Source organism: Python bivittatus, unplaced genomic scaffold, assembly GCF_059951505.1.
Source record: "Python bivittatus isolate LINGU-HERP-01145 unplaced genomic scaffold, Pbiv_v1 ctg000070_np1212, whole genome shotgun sequence".
NCBI classification, from domain to species: Eukaryota; Metazoa; Chordata; class Lepidosauria; order Squamata; family Pythonidae; genus Python; species Python bivittatus.
In genome coordinates this window covers 20,616,192-20,638,180 of record NW_028277034.1, presented here as the reverse complement: position 1 = coordinate 20,638,180, position 21,989 = coordinate 20,616,192, and positions in this window count along the sequence as shown.

The window sequence follows — 21,989 nt, the reverse complement described above, 5'->3', positions numbered from 1 at the left end:
CAGGGAATATCGTGGTTTGCACAAATCTGACTTTTGTGTGTATAGAGACATCACAGCATTTGAGTATCTTTTCTAAAGCCTTCATGGCTGCCTTACCAAGTGCTAATCTGTGGCATATTTCTTGACTGCTTGTTCCTTTACTGTAGACTAAATCCTTTAGTATCCTCAATAAATTTTATCCAGAATGTACAAACCCTCAAGACAGTCATCTAACATCTCCCATACCTGTGGTATATTAAATTGTAATTCCATGATCAAACTTTTCCTGTTCATGCTACTTGGTTATTACACCAAAGGATAGCTGAATTTTTATATATTTCTGTTCTTCCAGATGGTTTTGCTCTTTATTTTTCCTAACCTCTTTCTTCCATTTCTAAAGGAAGTTTGTGTAATCCATATTCAAGTGTGATTCTCTGGCAGGTCACTTCATGTAATAAAATCATGAATGTTCACTCAGTGCTGGAAGCTGGATAAGTGGAACCTTATGAAGTAACAGAGGAAACATCTGGTGATGTGGTCTGGAGAGTTTTTGAGACTATGGATTTTAGGAAGTGGACAGACTTTTCTGTGTGTGAGCTACATCACTTGTGGATTTGTTACCTGTCTCTTCTAGCTAGTTAAAGTTTGCAGGGAGGAAACTGAGCACTGGATGTAAACTGAATTGGTCACTCACTGATGAATTTATGAACAGACATGGATGGTGGAAGCTCAGCCATCCTTGTCTTACTAGATGTCTTGGCAATCTTTGGTACTGTCAATCACAGCCTCCTTCTAGGCTACCTGAAAATGTTCAGAGTAGAAAGCACCAGTTTATGTGAGTGAGTCTATTCAATGGTTCTGGGGATAAGAAAGCTAAACTCACAGGCACTCCATCATGGGCTGCCCAAAGGCTTAGTCAGTCATCTTGTCTATCATTTTTAGCATCTACAACACACTGCTAAGAGTGAGCTTCCCCAAATGCTGCTATGGGATGAGGTATTATCAATATACTAATGATACTCAATTATACATCTCCACCTCAGGCCAAAGGGAGATATAGGCCTATCTCATTGCCAGGAGGCTGCCTGGGCATGAATGGTGAGAAACAGGCTCAAACTCAAAACAAGAAAGAAGGAATAGCTGTTGATTCAGAAGCTACTGGGATAATACTAACTTTGGCTCTTTGTGGGATTGTGCTGCCTGTGAAAGATCAGTCTTTCAATCTAGGCATCCTGGACTTGCAGCTCCTGCTGGAGGAGCAGGTGGAACATTGGATATGGACAAGGCCCTTTTCTAGCATTAACTGGTGCAACAGTTGTGGATGTGCTGTAAACAGTAATTCATACCCTTATCACTTCATGTTTGATTACTACAATTTGTTCTACATGGGGCCCTTATGGATCGGTAGGTACAAAATATGGCTACCCATGCCTAACTATTGCTATGGGAGCTACATTGGCTATTAATTTCTATATGACTCCAATCAAGGTGTTGTTTATCACCTATATAGCTTCTGATGTACATGTCTTTCAGACTACAGATCTCATGTAAATTCGAACCCTCTGACTTGGGTGACTCTGGCTGCAGGTGCCTTTCTATTAGAAGATACAACAGGAGGAGGCACAAAGGTGAGTGTTCTTGGTGGCAGCTTTCCTTCTTTGTAACAGCTTACTTTTCAAGCCAAGAATGGCCTGTACTAATTTAGTATATCTTCAGTCATGGCTACATGTATATTCAGACAGAGCTCTTTTTTCTTCTTTATCTCTTTGCCACAGTTGCAGCATTCCACATCTGCTTTTACTGTAGGACAAATATAGCACATGAAGATCGGTATATGGGTGATGGTAATAATTTTGAACTGATGGCTCATGGTAATAATTTTCCAAGTCTTTCAATCTAGTGCTTCTAGTTCGTCTCGTATCTAGTTTATCATTCCTGCAGAGAATCAAAGAAGTGGGGTAGGCCAGGTGTTTAATGGTTTTAATAGTATTTCTACCATTAAACTTGCATCTCCCATAGTATCGGCCTGGCCACTTCAATCTTGCAAGGTTGACGCACTCAATTAAACAATGACATCTATCAGGACCCTGGAAGTGTGTCTTCTGTGTAGTAGTGCCTGCCCTCTGTAATAAGGTTCTTCCTGAGCTCTGGATGGCTCCCCCTCTTGTTGTTCAGAGGAGTGGTGAAGAGCTGGCTCTTCTCCCAGGCCTTTGGTATGGGAGAGCGAGACCCCTTGCTTCATTCCATAAGTCTGTCATGCTTGCTATCTTTCATCTTGTATTGATTTTATTGTAATTTATTTGTTTGATTGTTGTGAGCCAGAGTGGTTGAGAGTCGGGTGGCATACAAGTTGTTGTTGTTGTTGTTGTTATTTCAGTACTTTTCATACCCTTCTTATACAGTATATTCCTTGGTTACGCTAGCTTTGACTTCCATGTGTTTAATGTTATTCATTTGTAAAATGCCCTGATATTTGTAACTATGCTGTGTTGCAAGACTTCTCAATTTGTTTTCATCCGCCATTTCAATTGCAACACTTTTAACCAACTTTCCTTTGTTGACTACTAATGTCGCATACTTATCTAGCTTAAAATCCATGGCAGCATCATTGCTATAAATTTTGAAGTAGGGATTCCATTTCTAATTGTGACTTTTCATATAGTTTCAGGTAATCCATGTACAGGAGGTGAGAAGCTTAACTGATGTGTCATGCTTTATTCAAAATCCCTGGTAGTGGAATAATAGTGACAGGGATCTCCCGAAATATTCCTCTTCTGATATTAACTTGGCCAATTCATTCACCATTCATTATCAATTGTGTTTTCCAGCAAACTGATTGACTTTTTAACATTTTTTAAAAACATTTTGAAACAGATTACCGGAAACCAAAGGTGGGCTGGGATACTATCCTTGGACTCCAGGCGTGTTTAGATGTGGTTCTCCTGCTTTTAAATTTCTCTAAATATAACCCAGGGTTTTTTTTAAAGTGGGATATAGAGCTAAAAACACTAGCCAAATGCTTATCTTTATTGAAGACATTTATTTTGAATAAGTCTCTGTTCTGATGTCCTATTTTTTTTCTACCAGAAATGGAGAAAAAAAAATAATGTACTTTTAATAGATCCAGAAATAAACTTAACAGATGGCATAAAGGAACAGCAATATGCAACAGTTTCTCACATCTATAACTGTTACAGTTTTGGGGAAAAATGCAATGAAACCACCAATTTGTCTGTTATAACTGAATGTAAAATTTCAGGTCCAAAAATGCATCGCCACCAGCATATGTAGAGTCAAAAAAAGAAAATACAGAAACTAAAAGTAGTACTTTCACATTTCTTTCTTCTTTAGAGGGGATGCAATGAACATGATACACAAATGAGAACTATGATTGTAACTCCCACATATCTTTCATATCCCAAACCTGAAGAAATACTTTACCAATTTACAGTAACTTCTTCTAGAGCCTTGCTATACAAATTAGCCTACTCTATGAGGCTGTTAACATAAATTGTCTGATTTTTATTTAAATGCAAATTACCCTGCTTTCATTATGACACACATAGTTCCTCTGTTCGGTCTTTTTAAAATATAAATGTTCCTGATATAAATCCTTTTCAAATGAATCTATTGCTGCTTGTGTACAACTACTACTAGTAGGTTTTATTTTCAGATGCAGTTTTGGTAGCCTTTGTAGAAATAAACATAGTAGTCTGATCCTAAATGGCAATTTTAAGTCCACTGGGAGGAGAATGCCCAAATCTGTGGCCACTAAAATTGTTCATTTCCCTACTGATGAATTGAAATACAGGGAAGCAGAATCTGGCTAAAGATAATGAAACCCTTCTAAACTTCTAAACTTCCTGGAAGTTGGTGGGCTACCCTTTGTTGGAGAAATTTAAGTAGCGGTTGGATGGCTGCCATCTGCCATGGACATTGCATTTGCATTGGTCATCCTGAAGTTGAACCAGATGATGAACAAGGAACCTTCCAGGTGTATATAATCATGTGAATGATGTAAAATGTGTATAGAACAAACTTTTTGGTACATTAGAAAACTGGAAATCTAAAAGACCCAATTATTGTATCTGGATGACAGGTTTGTATAAACCTGTCCATATTTGCACAGTTCATTTAATTAAAATGAAAGACACAAAATGAAGACAGCTTTTGTTCGACAAGTAATTAAGATGATGCACCAGCATCCGATAATCCCAGATTCCTTGTTGTGTGTCATGTTGTATGAAGCTGCACTGTTTTCTGCTTTGTTCTTGAAATGCAATTTACAGTCCATTTACCTAAAAAGGTTTAATCCTAACCTGTTTTTTCACATTGTTTAAATATATTTTTGACATTTCTAGACTGACACTTTATAAATACAAATTTGCAAAATGTCAAGAATTGGACATCTATACTTCATAGTTTAAAGTAACTTTCACACAATGGGCAAAATGAGCAACTTTATCTTCTTTAAAGACTGATAATTTCATAGAAGAAATAATAATAATAATAATAATAATAATAATAATAATAATAATAATAATTTGACCACACTGAATGTTTTGGACCCTAATCTACCATGGTGGTCCTGTGGAGGTTGCTAAGATGTTTCTTAGAGAGTGACTCACCCAAAGTCACCCAGATGGCTCCCTAATCCTAACCCTATGGGAGGACTAAGAATCTGTGTCTCCCCACTCCTAGTCCAGCACTTAACTACTACATCTCACTGATTCTCATCATAGCATTTATATTTGTTGTCTAACAGTCTATGGTTATTTTTATTGCACCAACGAGATAAAGGTTCAAGTATAAAGAATAGGGCAAACTTTTTTCCATTGGAGAGGAAACTGGTCCCCGTAGGGGCAACATAGAGGAAAATCACTATTTTCCACTAGTTGAAAATATCACAGGAGCAAAAACTGGAGCTGCCCAATTTTAGAAGACTACAGCAAGCGGGTGCATCTAGATGATCTTGATTCATCTTTGACAAAAATTAAGCAGTGCAAACTACTTCCATATCACTGCCAAAAAACTGCATTGATATGATTACAAGCCATCAAAGTCAACTGAAGGAATCTCATGCATGCACCCATTTGTACTCATACAGACATCCTCACAACATAATTCATTCAATTCTCTTGTAATCTTGCTTTCTGACTGAAATAAGGCAGACTTATTGGGAATTTTAAGCAGGCTTATTGGGAGAGGAGTGAGAAACTAGTTGCCTTCTTTTCTATTGTTTCTGTTACAGAATAATGGATCCAAATTGCAGGAAGGCAGATTCTGATTTAACAGGAAGAGCAAATTGACACTGCCCCAATAGTTGGGGGATTCCCTTTCGCTAGATGGACACAAGATTTTAACCAGGGGCATCTGTAGCAAGGCAAGCTTTTGTCAAAACGATATAATGTGCATCTCGGCATCACTCTGAACGAGGTTAGGTGTGACACATCATGATGCATGTTTCATCTAGCCATGGTTGCTTATGAATCTAACTCATTTTCTATACATCTGCATTGTTTAATAAAATCTTTATTCTCCAAAATGCCTTGTTAAGTACCAATCATCAGTATGCTTAATGCTACACATATTATCAGTAATTATATATCAATTAATTTTATAGATGGCCTCCCTTATTAAAAACACATTTCATTTTCCTGGCACTCAGTGATGTGGATGTGAAGAGAAATTGAATTAGGTTTCTTAGACAGCCATAGTTATTGTACCTATAGTTACTATTTCACCTATTATGGTCAGTTATTATAAGCCTGGAGGACTGGAACTGTGGTAAGATTAGTAGGCAATAATATTTTTACAGTTGCATAATCATAGAGAAAAGTTCAGATCTAATATTCTATTTTTTTCTCAAAATGCAAGTTTTTAGGATTTGTTTTACAGTGGGCTTAACATGGTATAGTGATATGCAAAAAAAGTATTTTCTCACATTAAAGCTACTGTAAGATGGACATCAGGGGTGACACGGAGGATTTCATACTAAAGAGATGGCCGTTAGTGTTATTTGCAATAGAGAGCAGGAGGGACACCCTTATTCAAGATACTTGTATCATTTTTAAATCAAGGCCATCTTTTTCTCAGCAGTAAACGTGAAATGTTTTTAAAGGCCAGACTTAGCATAAAATCTATTGGTTGCTATGGAGACCACTTACCACACAGGACTGCACTCTGTGTTTGACTCTGTGATTTTCTCTATTCAAAGGTTCAGCATTGTCAAAAAACCCCATTCCCCCCAGTTGTTTATCTCAAAGTTCATTATGGGAGTAGGCAATACAGCGTTACTCACAAGTGTAGGGAACAGTAATATCTTAAATCACTCGAACACTGATCTTGAATATTTAACTCTTTTGAAATAATTAACGCAAACTCTATTGTTAAGGCAATGAAAAGAATATGATTTAGGTATGCCTGTAGGACGCAAACCTAAATACTTGGAAGCTGGATTTGAGCAAAATTACATAACAAGGTACCTTTTTCACTTTTTACAGGGCACTCAGGAGCAGAGATGTGAAAAGAATAACATAGGTCTAATCGACTGAAACTTTGTGCCTGAGGTGTTTCCTCACAAAGCAAAATGTGAGTTGAACAGCTATCGCACACCAAGTGATTCATGTTGAATTATTCAGTACTATCTTTTGCATCACATATCTTCGGGGTTGAAAGCAGCCAGGTTCTGATTAGGAGAGGCACAGATTTAACTGGCTACAAATGTTGAAAACATGTACATCTGCTTTTCCTCAAGCATTTGCTTAATTAGCAAGATATAAATATTCAGGCTTCACTCCACTCCATGCTTTCCTTTCCTCCAAACACTTCCATTCCATTACACAAAGGGGCAAGATCCAGTGGGACGCCAAACAAGAGCTGGGAGGAGCTACCTGGCTTTTGCCTGAAGTGAGCTCCCCACTTTGCAGGTCCTGCCTGGGAAGCAAAATCAATAGGACTTGCTACATTACCTAAGGGTGTCCTACTGATAAATTGCAGCAGCTTTGCTGCTCATTTGACTATAACAATGAGCTGTAACTTCTAAAGAATGGAGGAGTGTGTGAGCACACTAAAATCCTCTTCTGTTGAGATTTCTAGAGCCAGTCTGTGAACATCACATGTTTTATTCCTATGGAAACTAAATATACAGATTATATGCTCCACTTTATAATACTTTAAAAAATACTTAAGGACTTCTAGTACCATTTCATTGGAAGATGGCAGGAAAAAATAAAGAGTTCACTGATCTTCTCCTAGTACAACCTTTTTAAAACAAAGGCGAGGGGCAACCTCTTCTTTTGGGTCCCATCTCCATACTTTCTTCTTACTGTATTCTATGCTGTTGTACATTTTTTTGTCCAATTTGGTGAACATTTAAACCAATGGCCCAGTAAATAGGAATATGTAAAAAAACTAAACACATTGAAATAACTTATGGAAGTGTATTTTTACACATTCGTTTTACCACTTTGGAGGAAAAATATAAATCCATCTGATTATTTCAAATACTACTGAGGATGGGTTTTTCTCTGGTAATCTTACTATAGACTAGTATTCTTGCTGGTAAATATACTCCAATAAAATCCAGGTGAAAGTCCCTGACACTGTATTGATTTTACAAAGCAATGTTTGTAAGATGTTTAGGAATGCATCCAGGGTATATGGTGTGTCCAGGAAAGGGTAGCATCTCTGGTGGAGGGACCTGCCATGCCCTTTCTAGGGCTGCTTGTTCACCTTTGGTCCCCACCTGATGATCAGCTGTCACCTGTGGCTGCATGTAGCTGTAACACACACAGTGGCCACACCACGGTAAACTGTCTCAGCAGACGGGCCAAACCAGGTGAGGGTAGCCAAAGGGTCTTTGACTCTCAGTGAGATAGGGGATTTGTCTATCCCAGTGTGTGAAGTCTGGCCCCGGCAGATTGAGCGGAGGAGGCTGATCAACAGTCTAATGGTCAAGAAGACAAGCCCAACATTGTGGACTGCTAAGAGCACAAGACACTTAGACATCCTGGTCATCCAATGCAGCAGGAGAGGTCTCCAGCCGTAACCACTGGATTAAGGTCTCTTATGCCGAGAGAGTGGGACTGCCCCTGTCCAATGGCTGTTTCACTTAAAACTCCATTACACACAGGTTTCTGTTGTGCAATTCATCTTCATATACAACTCATCTGCAAATCATCTCAGTCCAAACCTAATTTGTTGAGCCTGCGGCAATCGAGGAGTGGTGAAGCAACAGGTGGAGATGACCACTGGTAGTTGTAGTCACAAACCTGCACATACAGTAGGTAGCCCTTGGACCAGTACCCGGGGTAGCAGAGATGTCAGGCAGCATCCAGGGCGACTAGGCAGCCCTTCTAGGATAGTGCAATTGGTCCAATTGGTCCTTAACCTGCACATAGCCCCTTTACATCATAAGCAACCAAGGACTGTCAGAAAGTCATTCAACATCAGCAGACTGCAAGACCCAGGCCAAGCCCAACATTTCCAAAATGTACTTAATGAGCAACTGTCTGGCAATTTACTGCTTGTAGGAACCTATTCTGAAAAGCTGATGTAGTTTAAAGATGTCATCACACAGACTGCAACAACTGTACCCGGACTGATAACCCGAGCATCAAGATTGGTTTGATGAAAACCACAGGACCATTTCAGCAGTCCTTCAGGCCAAGAACAAGGCCTATGCAGACTGGCAGAACAATCCATCATCTGTCTCAGAGAAAGAAGTTTAAGCACCTGCAGTCCAAAGTACAGATGGTACTGCGAGAAATGCAGGACGAATGGTGCCTGAGAAAGGCTGAGCAGGCCTATGCAGACATGCATGCTATCAGAAAGTTCTTAGCACCATAAGGTCAGTTTATGGTCCTTCTAAATCAAGATACTCCCCCCTGCTGTCATCTGATGAGTCGAGCCTGATCAAAGACCAGGAAGGACTGAAAAACTGCTGGGCTAAACACTTTTCCAACCTACTTAATAGGTGTCCACAGTTGATCATGATGTTTTACAGCAGATTCCTCAGCTGTTGCTCTTGGATACCCTAAATCTGCTTCCCTCTACTGATGAGATCAAGAAAGTATCTTGCAGATGAATTCAAATAAAGCAACAGGACAGGATGGCATTCCTTCTGAGATCTACAAAGCACTAGACCCAAATGCTTTACACCCAAGACATCTTGGAAGACATTTGGTCCACAGAGGAGATGCTTGATGATTAAAAAAGTAAAGAACCTGTCCTGTCATTCCATCGTAGAGTAGCTGAATCAGCTTCACAAGTTTCTTCCATAACTTCTCAAGATGATCGAGAGAACTTCCTGTTTACAGTGTACAAAAATAAGGGAATCAAATCAGATTGTGGAAATTACAGGGGCATCTCACTGCTGTCCATTGCAGGCAAGATCTTTGCCCACATCCTCCTGAACAGACTTGTCACTGTCTTGGAAAGGAACCTCCCAGAGGCACAGTACAGCTTTCGGCCAGAATGGATTACAGCAGACATGATATTTGCTGTGAGGCAAATCCAGGAGAAGTGCATTGAGCAGAACAAGCCTCTTTACTCTGTCTACATTGATATGACAGAGGCATTTGACGTTCTCTGAATCATCTTGAGACGCTATGGAAGAAACTTGTGAAGTTGATTCAGCGACTCTACGATAGAATGACAGGACAGGTTCTTTACTTTTTTAAAAAATATTTTTTATTAAAGTTTAAAAATACTGAGATAAAAATATAAATAAGAAAAATATAAAAAGAATAAAAAGAAAGAATAAAAAGCGCAAAGAGAAAAGAAGAAAAAAATGGGGGAAGGAAAAAGAACTTATCTTTCTGAAGGTTCTTAGTATCCAAAAACGGGCTAGTACACAACCTTGTTTTACCCCATTGGAAATGGCAAATGCAGCTGATGTATCACTGTCATAAAGAACCTGTCCTGGACTTCTAGGGAAGTAATGGCGAACTGAAGACAGCTTTGTTTTCAGTGGAGCTGATGACTGCAGCAGAATGAAGAGCTGATGAAAGGATCGGCATCTTGAACTTCCTCCCCAGAGAAAGGAGAGAACGTGGGATTGCCCATAGGATTCCTTACAGAGGCTCGCCATGATGAGACCATAAAACTGCTGTCTCTGGTGGGTTTTAGAGCTCTGGGAACTGGGAGAGTCGGCTTGCCTAAGCCATGGTTCAGAGCCTTCAAAGAAACACTGGACTCACCCACACCCTTTCTTAATCACTTCTGTAAATGGCTTGTAAATTGGTTTTTGGATACTAAGAATCTGTTCTTCGCTTGCATGTTATCACATGCTGTCCAGGGTCTGAAGGAGGGAGTGTACATCAGGTACTGATTGAACGGCTCTCTTTTTAACCTTCACCACTTGAATGCACAGACGAAATGCCTTCATACGGTCATTCAAGAAACCCTTTTTGTGGATTACTGTGTGCTCCTGGTGCACAAAGACAGTAATCTACAATTGATGCTGAACAAATTCTCAGATGCTGCTATGCTTTTTGGCCTGACTATCAGCCTGAACAAGACTGAAGTACTTTACCAGCCCAGGCCAACTACCAACCCTGTAGAACTAAAACTCACTGTTGACGACACACAGCTAACAAATGTAAACAGCTTCAAATACTTGGGAAGCATCATCTTGAGTGATGAATCTTTGGACAAAGAAATTGACTCCAGGATCAGCAAAGCCAGCCAGGCACTGGAGCAGTTGCATACTAGAGTGCTCAATCAACACAACATCCATATCTCCACAAAGCTGAAAGCCTCTTTTCCTATATGGATATGAGTCCTGGACTCTGTACCAAAGGCACATCAAACAACTGGAGAAATTTCACATGTACAGTCTCCCATCCACCCTTGGTATTCATTGGCAAGACCTTGTCTCCAACCTGGCGATTTTGAATTGTGTGGAGTCCACCAGCACTAAATCCTTGATTATCAGAGCCCAGATGCAGTGGGTGGGACAAGTCATCAAAATGGATGACCACAATATGCCTTGCCAGTTGCTCTATAGTATACTGGAGACTGGAAGAGACCTCGAGGTTGTCCACGCAAGCGCTACAAAGATGCTGTGAAATAAACCCTGTGCTACTATGAAATCCAGCCAAAGGAACTAGAAGCTGTGGCTGCTGACAGTAGCTGCTGGCGACCCCTGTGCTATGAAGCCTCCACTAGCTTTGGACAGGCGCTGCCAAAAACTGATAGAAAACCATGAGCAGTCTCACAGAATAACACCCACAGTTACTACAACAATGGAAATCCAGTGCCCCATTGTGCTAGACTCTGTGCTTCCAGGCTGGAACTGCAGAGCCATCTCTGTGTCCACAGATGAATTGCACAACAGCATGTCCTCTTCATACCCGAAGGACTACCATATAGAAATGCTTCCATTCTGAGGCCCCCTAAATGTTGACAAAAAGTCATTTGTGTGGCTTTTCCATCTTTCCCTCAACAGGTTGTTTCTAGTAAGCAAAAAAAAAAAAGCAGCGGTGAGAAAAAATGAAATTTTATAAACGTGTCCAGAAGGTTTCACAATAGACCTATTCTCTGGAAGCATTCTAAAACACTGGAGCTTTTTTATTTGCTTTATTCATGTGAGTACATTGAATTATTTCCAATATTGCGGTTTCATAGTAGATTCCTGTTTCATCAGAATAAACAGTAGAATATAGTCTACTGATAATCAGTGTTGAAAACATATAATTAAGACAAGCAGGATGAATTCAAAGGCAACACAACTTGTAATTTCATTGTGTGGCTATTGTCTGGCTCTCAACAATTTGCAGTTGATCTAATCTTGATCATAGAATATGTACTATTTCTACTGTGCATCCTAAGGAACTCAGATAAGCAGAAGTCCTTTTCAAATGTGCCAGCTCAAACAATCTATGTAGTGAAAACTAATTATAACAGGTAGAAATCTTTACAGAGAAGTGGAGCATTCAAATGACATTCCATTCTGAAGGAGAATCCCATTTTAAGTTTCAAGAATGCTTTTATATTTCCATTGGGTAGACAGTGATTTCAATATATGAGTTCTTGCTGGCTATAATCCATGTTACACTATAAAGAAAACTGCTAGTATTAATCCCTATAGCTGTACACATATTGAAAAAGATTCCAAACAAGTGTTCAAGGCATTACCTACCTGTAATTGCAACAAATTTTTGCTAGGCTTACCAGAACTGGACTGCAAAGATCCAGATGACCACTAGGTGGAAGCAAAATGAATTTTCTGTTGTCTGGATTTCTGCATCCAAGATCTGTAGCCCTATTTTATTCTTCTTTAAAGAACCCAACCTTTTTCAGGCTTCTTTGTTTGTTTGTTTTCTTTTCTTCCTAGTGTTTTTCCCACATGTGCAGGGTCCTCTTTTTTGGAACAACTGATTGTTGATCCATTGGTTGTGACAGGAACTGACTGACTGGCTTGTTGAAAAAAGTGCTGCAGCTCATTAATAATAACATGGCTTTTAAAGAACCACTACCTTTTTTCAGGATCACAGGCTGAAAAAAGTCAGGCTGTTTTAATGAATAGAAGAGAGATGTGCTCGCTGTCGCATGAGGTCCAAAGCACATCTTACATTTTTGAAGCATACATAATGTTATTAACCATCACTTTATGGCTTTTTTTGGGAAACCCTCATATTACTGCAAAAATATCCTCAAGAGATCAATTTCTTTTCTTTTAGATAAGGGATTTGGATCACTGACATAACAGTAGAGAAACTCACTTGAATGTTTGTAGCAACTGATTTCAGAAATACAGGTCGTCACTGGAAATAACCCTGTATGGCTTGGAATCCTAGGTGAAGAATAAAATCTTTTCCTAAATATTGACCTAGTAAGAAATTACCTTGAAGGGAAAATGATAATATTGATTTTAAAATGAGTTACTAAAGATAGCAAATCTATATTGCACTTGACTCTGACAATTTAAACTTTTTTTCCAGCTTGAACTTAATAGGACACTATAGATTTCCCCTTGTGCCCTTTCCACGCTTCCTTTTTTCGCAACTAGGTTATCAGCCTACGATATGTTAATAGAGTAGCAGTATATATAGCCAGCATAGAATTTGGGTTCTCAAATGAACCATAAGCAATAGTAGGAGTCTAACTTACACTATTTATGCTCCTAGACTGTTCATTTGTTTACTATAAAGCAAAAATGTGTGTATAAACTTTGTTGTGAGGGGCTTTAATATGATTAAATCACAAGGAAACCTGTACTCAACTTATAGGTCAGTTGACAGGTTGAGATGAACTGTTCTTAGACCAAGCAAGGTTGAGCAACTTCCTAGCCTTACCTCTTCCAATTTTATCCTCTCAGATTCAAATATCACAAAATGATTATCATTTGTCACCACTTCAGACAGCCACAGTACAATTCTATGTATGCATTCTCAGAAGCATGTATTCCTACATTCTCTATGGAAGGGAATTTAGTTCATATTTTCATGTAAACTTAGCTAATTTCATGGTTTTTGAAGTAACATATTAAGAGCAGGCCCCTTCATGGATCACTGCCATGTCATGGCAAAGGGGCTTGCGTAACTCAATAAAGCCATGAGCTATGCCGTGCAGGGCCACTCAAGACAGGTCATGGAGAAAAGTTCTGACAAAACGTGGTCCAGTGGAAAAGGAAATGGCAACGCGCTCCAGTATCCTTGCCAAAAAAACCCCATGGACAATATCAAAAGGCTAAAAGATATGACACCGGAAGATGAGGCCCTCAGGTCGGAAGGTGTCCAATATGCTACTGGGGAAGAGTGGAGGGCAAATCCAAGTAGCTCCAGAAAGAGTGAAGAAGCTGGGCCAAAGCTGAAAGGATGCTCAGTCATGGTTGTATATGGAAGTGAAAAGAAGGTCCGATGCTGTAAAGAACAATATTACATAGGAACCTGGAATGTAAGATCTATGAATCAAGGCAAGCTGGATGTGGTCAAACATGAGATGACGAGATTGAACATCGACATCTTGGGAATCAGAGAATTAAAATGGATGGGAATGGGTGAATTTAATCAGGTGATCATTATATCTACTACTGTGGGCAAGAAACCCTTAGAAGAAATGGAGTAGCCCTCGTAGTCAATAAGAGAGTGGGAAAGGCAGTAATGGAGTACAATCTCAAAAACGACAGAATGATCTCAGTACGAATCCAAGGCAAACCATTCAACTTCACAGTAATCCAAGTCTATGTCCCAACCACTGATGCCGAAGAAGCTGAAGTTGACCGGTTCTATGAAGACCTACCACACCTTCTAGAACTAGCACCAAAAAAAGATGTCCTTTTCATCATAGGGGATTGGAATGCTAAAGTAGGAAGTCAAGGAGTAATCGGAATAACAGGCAAGTTTGGCCTTGGAGCACAAAATGAAGCAGGGCAAAGGCTAATAGAATTCTGTCAAGAGAACAAGCTAGTCATAACAAACACTCTTTTCCAACAACACAAGAGACAGCTCTCCACATGGACATCACCAGATGGGTCAATACCGAAATCAGATTGATTATGTACTTTGCAGCCAAAGATGGAGACGCTCTATACAGTTAGTAAAAACAAGGCCAGGAGCTGACTGTGGCTCAGATCATGAGCTTCTTATTGCAAAATTTAGGCTTAAATTGAGGAACATAGGGAAAACCACTAGACCACTCAGGTATGACTTAAATCATATTCCTTGTGAGTGCACAGTGAAGGTGATGAATAGATTTAGGGCATTAGATTTGGTAGACAGAGTGCCTGAAGAACTATGGACGGAGGTTCGTAACACTGTACAGGAAGCAGCAACTAAAACCATCCCAAAGAAAAAGAAATGCAAGAAAGCAAAGTGGCTGTCTGATGAGGCTTTACAAATAGCTGTGGAAATAAGGAATGCGAAAAGCAAGGGTGAAAGGGAAAGATATAAGCAACTGAATGCAGATTTCCAGAGAATAGCAAGGAGAGATAAGAAGGCCTTCTTAAATGAACAATGCAAAGAAATCGAGGAAAACAATAGAATGGAGAAGACTAGAGATCTCTTCAAGAAAACTGGAGATATCAAGGGAACGTTTTGTGCAAAGATGGGCAAGATAAAGGACAAAAAAGGCAGGGACCTAACAGAAGCAGAAGAGATTAAGTAGAGGTGGCAAGAATACACAGAAGAACTATACAAGAAAGATCTTAATGTCCCTGATGTCCACGCTGGTGTGGTCACTGACCTTGAGCTGGACATCCTAGAGAGCGAAGTCAAGTGGGCCTTAGGAAGCACTACTAACAATAAAGCTAGCAGAGATTACAGTATTCCAGCTGAGCTATTTAAAATACTAAAAAATGATACTGTTAAAGTGCTGCACTCAATATGCCACAGGTTTGGAAAACTCAACAGTGGTCACGGGATCGGAAAAGGTCAGTTTACGTTCTAATTCCAAAGAAGCGCAATGCCAAAGAATGCTCAGACTACTGCACGATTTTGTGCTCATTTCACATGCTAGCAGGGTTATGCTCAAAATCCTACAAGCTAGACTTCAAACTTGCAAGGAACCTCCACCATGCCTCACTGTTGCCTGCAGACACTCATTCTTGTACCGTTCTCCAGCCCTTCGGTGAACAAACTGCTTCCTGCCTACAGCCAAAGATTTAAAATTTTGACTCATCAGTCCAGAGCACCTGCTGCCATTTTTCTGCACCCCAGTTCCTATGTTTTCGTGCATAGTTGAGTCGCTTAGCCTTGTTTCCATGTCAGAGGTATGGCTTTTTGGCTGCAATTGTTCCATGAAGACCACTTCTGGCCAGACGTCTCCAGACAGTAGATGGGTGTACCTGGGCCCCACTGGTTTCCGCCACTTCTGTGCTGATGGCACTGCTGGACATATTCTGATGTCAAAGGGAAGTAAGCATGATGTGTCTTTCATCTGCTGCATTAAGTTTCCTTAGCCGACCACTGCGTCCTCAACGTTGCCCGTTTCTTTGTGCTTCTTCAAAAGAGCTTGAACAGCACATCTTGAAACCCCAGTCTGCTTTGAAATGTTTGCCTGGGAGAGACCTTGCTGATGCAGTCTAACTACCTTGTGTCTTGTTGCTGTGCTCAGTCTTGCCACGTTGTATGACCTGTGACATGAAACTGTCTTCCACAACCTCACCTTAATAGCAGTTTGGCTGTTCCTCACCCAGTTTTAAGCCTCCTACACAGCTGTTTCTGTTTCAGTTAATGCCTTTGTTTCAACCTACATATGAAATTGATGATCATTAGCACCTGCTTGGTATAACTGGTTAATCACACACCTGACTTTAATCCTACAAGATCCCTGACTTTGTGCAAGTGTACAAAGTGTCCAAGTGTAAGAATTGATGCTGGTTTGAAGCCAAAGGGTAGTCACACCAAATATTGATTTGATTTAGATTTCTCTTTTGTTCCCTCACTTTGCATTTTGTAAATTGATAAACATAAACAATTACAATATATATTTTTGAAAGCATTCTTACTTTACAGCATTTTTTCACACCTGCCTAAACTTTTGCACAGTACTATGTGTGTGTGTGTGTGTGTATTTCTCCATGTTAGTCCAAAGACACAAAAAACATACAATATATGAGCTAATTCTTTCATTTCAAATACTATTTCTCTACCTGCATCTATAGACATAGGACATGTCTATAGACACCACAAACCCATAAGAGAAAACAAAACAAAATGAAAACATAGTACCAACCACACAGCACAGGAAATGTTCTATATCATAGGCTTCCCCAACCTGGTCCCCATCCAGTCTTTTGGCTTTTAATCTGTATGGCTAATGAATTTTTAGACAGCCCACATTTCTCTTGGCAGTGTTTTAAAGCTTATTTAAAACATAGTGACATGAATCTAATAATCAAGTGTGTGCATTGGAATTTGAAGTATTTTCAGTCATCTTTTGGGGAGATCGATCTTTCAGGTTGGAAAATTCTTAGAGCTATCAAAAAATAGAGGTCCAGCAGGGTCCTGGGAATGGAAGATATACAAACAGGAGAGATAAATTGAGGTTTCACCTGAGATAGCCTAGAGCAGAACAGCTAGTATGGAAGGCCTGTGCTGTTATTATGTGACTAGGATGAATCAGACAGTACATTCTGGTTACCAGGATAAGTCCTTCATGACAAGTTCCAGTGTCTCTTTACATTTAACATGGTATCAGAGGGATATCATCACAAGGTTTGGCATGCACTTCACCAGATTCAGGGCAGCTACCTGTTTAGGTGGGAGCTGTCTGCCATCCTATTGCCGCCATTGGCAGATGGAGATTGAGGACGTACAAAATGTACAACAGGTCCACATCAGTGCTGTTTTTTTCCCCAGCACACAAAAAATCACCCTTTCAAGGAAATTTGGATATGGGCCATAGCACTGTTCACTGGGCCCCCAAGGATGCAGGCAGATCACTAGGATCTCCTTTCAGGCTAGAGGACAATCTTCATACTACATGGGTAGGTGTAGGACCTTTCCCTGCTGAATGGCTTTCATTATATTCATAGTGTTCTTTTTCAAAGACGAGAAATTCTCAGACAACGACATAACATGTTTCTGTTACTTGAGAGCTATCCCTTGGTCATTACTTATGTGCCAAAAAAGAGTTAGGGTTTTTCAACAGTTTCTCATAATACTGTTGGTAGTCAAAGATTTTTGAAAATAAGGGTTATCAAATGATTCAATAAACCTAGATGAATAAAAATAAAACACCAATGATTTTCAAAAGCAGTATCTCAAATCTATTAGAAGTTACAGACTTTAACCGCCCCCCTCCCCACCAAAAAAAAGGAAAATCTTGCAAAAAATGGTTTTGGAAAATATTAAAATTTAAAGCATTCTGTCCTAAGATTCTCTTAGTCAGTGAGAATATTTAAAGCAAACACCTATCAGTTTAAAAATATGTTGGGGATGCTATCATTCTATTTATTTCTATTAAGCAAATTTATATAGCCACCCATCTCACTGAAGCAACTCTGGGCAGCGTACAACAATCAATACAACTAAAAGTTATAATGTGGAGGTTCAAGTAAAGACACTCTTAAATGCAATTATTAAATGCAATCATGCTTGTTCATAAAAAAGAGCCATACTACCTTCAAGTACAGCATTATTCATATATCAAAAAGTTCTCAGAGCTTCATTCCAATTAATACTTACTAGAAAGTATTACATTTTAAATGTAGTCACACTTTCAAGTACACTTATAAAGAATTGCATGTAAATTAACAGATCCAGTGATTTCTCACCTAAATGAAATTGCAATTTCTCTTTTACATTCAGCCTCATCAGTTTCTCTTGATTTCCCTCTGTGATTCAGCTTCCCCATACCTACACAACACATCTTTTCAGACATTCCCTTGGTTCTCAGAAGCTGCTTTGGGAGGCACTGAAGACATAGGAGGATCAAGGGTGTCAGGAGAGCCTGTAGCACTTTTGAATCCAACTGATCCATTTCAACAGGGTGGGCAATGTTTTGGTGACAGAGAGAAACTTTTTTTTTTGTATAGGCAACAACTATGATGGGTGGAATGATAATGCAAAAGGAATGTCATCATGTTACATACATTTCCCATTTTTTCAGGAGTAGGTGATTTTTCTCCATTTTTCAACCTGTACGTAGCCTATATGAGGGGTTACTTTAGAGTTTCCAGATGGTGTGAAGTTGTGCCACTGATTTTCAGTAATTATACCACTGAATTTTTAAGAGGGCTTCAAGGACCCTACAAAAACAAAAAAGCGCCACCGAGATTAAGGAATAGTTTGATTATAGATTTGTTTAAAGAAATAAAAATTACCAAATTTTAAGTATAAATTTTAAATACTGCATTTATGTCATAATACTTGTCTCTGTTCATAAGTTAACCTCATTATGTTAAATGGCAGACTCTTACTGAGATAACTATAAAGGTAACTATAAGGAGTCTTTGGCGTTCTCTGAGCTTGGTTGTTTGTTTGCATATGTATCCAAAAAGGATAACACTACCATACATCAAAAACATCTCAGAAACAATAAACAAACTATTACAACCACACAGCATCACTGTAACACACAAACCAACTAAAGCCTTCCAAAATATCTTAAGCAAACCAAAAGACCCACTAGCCCAAGAAGAAAAAACAGGAGTCATCTACAACATACAGTGTAAGGACTGTAACAGCCACCATGTAGGACAGACAGGCAGAAGACTAGCAGAGCACATCCATGAACACCAACTAGCAGTCATAAGACACAATGAAAACACCTTAATCTCACAATACATGAACAGACTCAACCATAGTTTCAACTGGGAAACTGTGAGCATCCTAGACCAAGCTAAATCCAAAAATGCTAAGGAATTCCTGGAAGCCTGCATTCAGACAAATCAGCCATCAATAGACACACAGAGATAAGCCACATTTACATACTATTCAAAAGAAATAAGGAAAAGGAAACAAAAAGATCAGAACACATCATCTCTAGCAGCCACCATCCAGATAAGTGGGGATTAACACCAGAAAAACAATCAGGGAGCAAACAACACCCAAATCAAGGAACTACCAAGGAGAAAACCATATCCCCACCAAAACTGGCAGAGCAAGTTACTGTATATAAACAGGGAGCAAACCCCACACTTAGTTGCACTGATGATGTTACCTAGTTGGGCAATCAAACATCTGCAAACAAACAACAAAGCTCAGAGAGCACCAAGGAATCCACAGTTCAACCCAGAGCTACATATAATGTCTTCTATTGGAAGGTAACAATGTCCTAACTTACAGACGAAAATCCTTTATTAGAATATGTTTTCTATTTCTATTTATTAGAATATGTATTTATTCTATTTCCAGTCCAAGTTCCATTGAACCATAAGTATGGCATGCAGTCAGAGATCTAAACATTTCTTATCCACAGGTAAAATATGGGAAAGCAACTTGAGCAGGAACCTGATAACCTTGTCTTCAGGTTAAATATAAATTTTCCCTTAAATTATTTCAGAATTTGCAATTATATTATAATGGGGCTGAATGCAAAATACCTTGCTTTGCCTCATGCCTTGCTGAACTCTCAAATGCCACAAAATACTGGATAGAAACTGAGTGACTGCTGCATCAACCAAATGTGACACATTATAGAAACAGCAATAAAACCACTGAATACAGGTTTGGCAGTATGTGCACAACTGTTTGTGCCCAAATTTGTACTGTTCATTAGTAGAATCTCTGTTGAGCAATAGCATCATATTGAAAAATACAAATTCAGAATAGATATCGATTCTGTGAAAAAACAGAGTTCCAAGGGAAGGTTTAGAAAGTCGTGGGTCATAATTTAAGCTAGTACAAAAAATGAAACAAAACCACTAGAAAATATGTTGCTATACAAACACATATAGGAAGAATATGATGAAAACATAACTCAGTCTAATATTTTTTTCATTATGCATATGGCTCCATAGTACTTCAGTAAGTTTGGCCTTTGAGGATAAAGTTAGCTTACCCCTTTCTCCTGGGCTGTCTGTCATATTACACTGACAAGAGAACTAACGGGATTCATATTATACATCTAGACCAGCTGAGGATATGAAATAAACCTAAACAAAGGACTGTAAATTTCAAGCAATTTCGTAAAGCAAAAAATTACTCAGATCAGAGCCGTTAAGACAATACTAGTATTAGTCTAAGCAGTTGTACCTTAGAGGCAGTGAATGCAGGAGGATAAAATATTTGCCCCTCCTTCTAACAGTACCTACTACTGCTACTAGAAGTACTACTTCAATCTTCGTAAAACACACCAAGCATCTGGAATTAGTTTGGAGACTTCAACTTTTGAAATATTATGTTTTTCCAGATAAATCAAATTTCTTCCTGTCTATATGGAAGGTCAGGAGAAAGATTTACTATGGCATTGGAAAGGAAGAAAATAGAACTTGTTATTCCAAAATCTTGAATAACCTTACTCAGCAATTTCATGAAGATAATCGTATCTTCATGCTGATTGTGTAGATAATCAATAATCAGCACTGGGATATAATAGAACATAAGGATTAAGATGGAATCCCAAGTGGAAGTATCATTGAATTGAGCAAAAATTATATGTGCAATATCTTCAGAGAGAAAAGTTTATAGATCAAAGAGCTTATGTTCATGCAATTTTCCCTGCATAACTAATAGCAATTTAAAGCAAAAGGTTAGATTCTATTCCCCCTCCACTCTGCATCATTTTCACAAGCCACATTGCCTGTACCCCACCCCATGATTGCTATTTCATTTTTTAAAAAATTATTTATAAGAGCATCTGTAAATTGTTATGCTTCATTGCCAAAGTCATCACAACAATCATAATTTAACATAGAACTTTCTGAAATATTATATTTGATAAAATGATTATATTGTTATTTATACTTTTTATCTCTGCCAAATGTTTTTGCATGCTGAGATTTTGTTGTTGTTCTAAACAAATGACGCCTCTGAATTCAGTCTTAAATCTGGATAAACAAATGGATAACTAAAGTAAATGCACTCTTGAGCTGAGCTCAGTTTATGATACCACACTTTTCTTAATAACAGCAAGCATGTGGCTTGCCATTGCCTTTTTCCATAATGGGTTTTTTTGTTTTTTTTTACTTCCCAGTCAGATCTATAGATCTGAGATTACCTGGTATTCTCCTCAAGATCTTACCTGTTTAGCTTTCATGTCCAGGCAAAATCAGACAGATGTTTCTACCTAGTAGGCCTCTAAATGAGTAATCAATCCAAGGTAAAAGGCGACCATCAACATTGCCTTGGAGAATTCATGGATTATTAGGGTTTCCTTCAGAAGACTGTTGGCCCTGTTTTTTTCTCTGGATGTATTGCAACGTCTACTGCTTGTTTGCTATATCTCTATTTTTCAATATTTCTATCCAGCAAGTCTGCCTGATAAAATGAGTCAGACCACATTAATATGCATATGGAATGCTTACACCTGACAAATCGTGTCAAGTTCTCTCATGGGACTTAGTGGAGGAGTCTCGTTTTTTTTTAAGTGCCTTTCTGCTCTATTTTTCTAAACTCAGT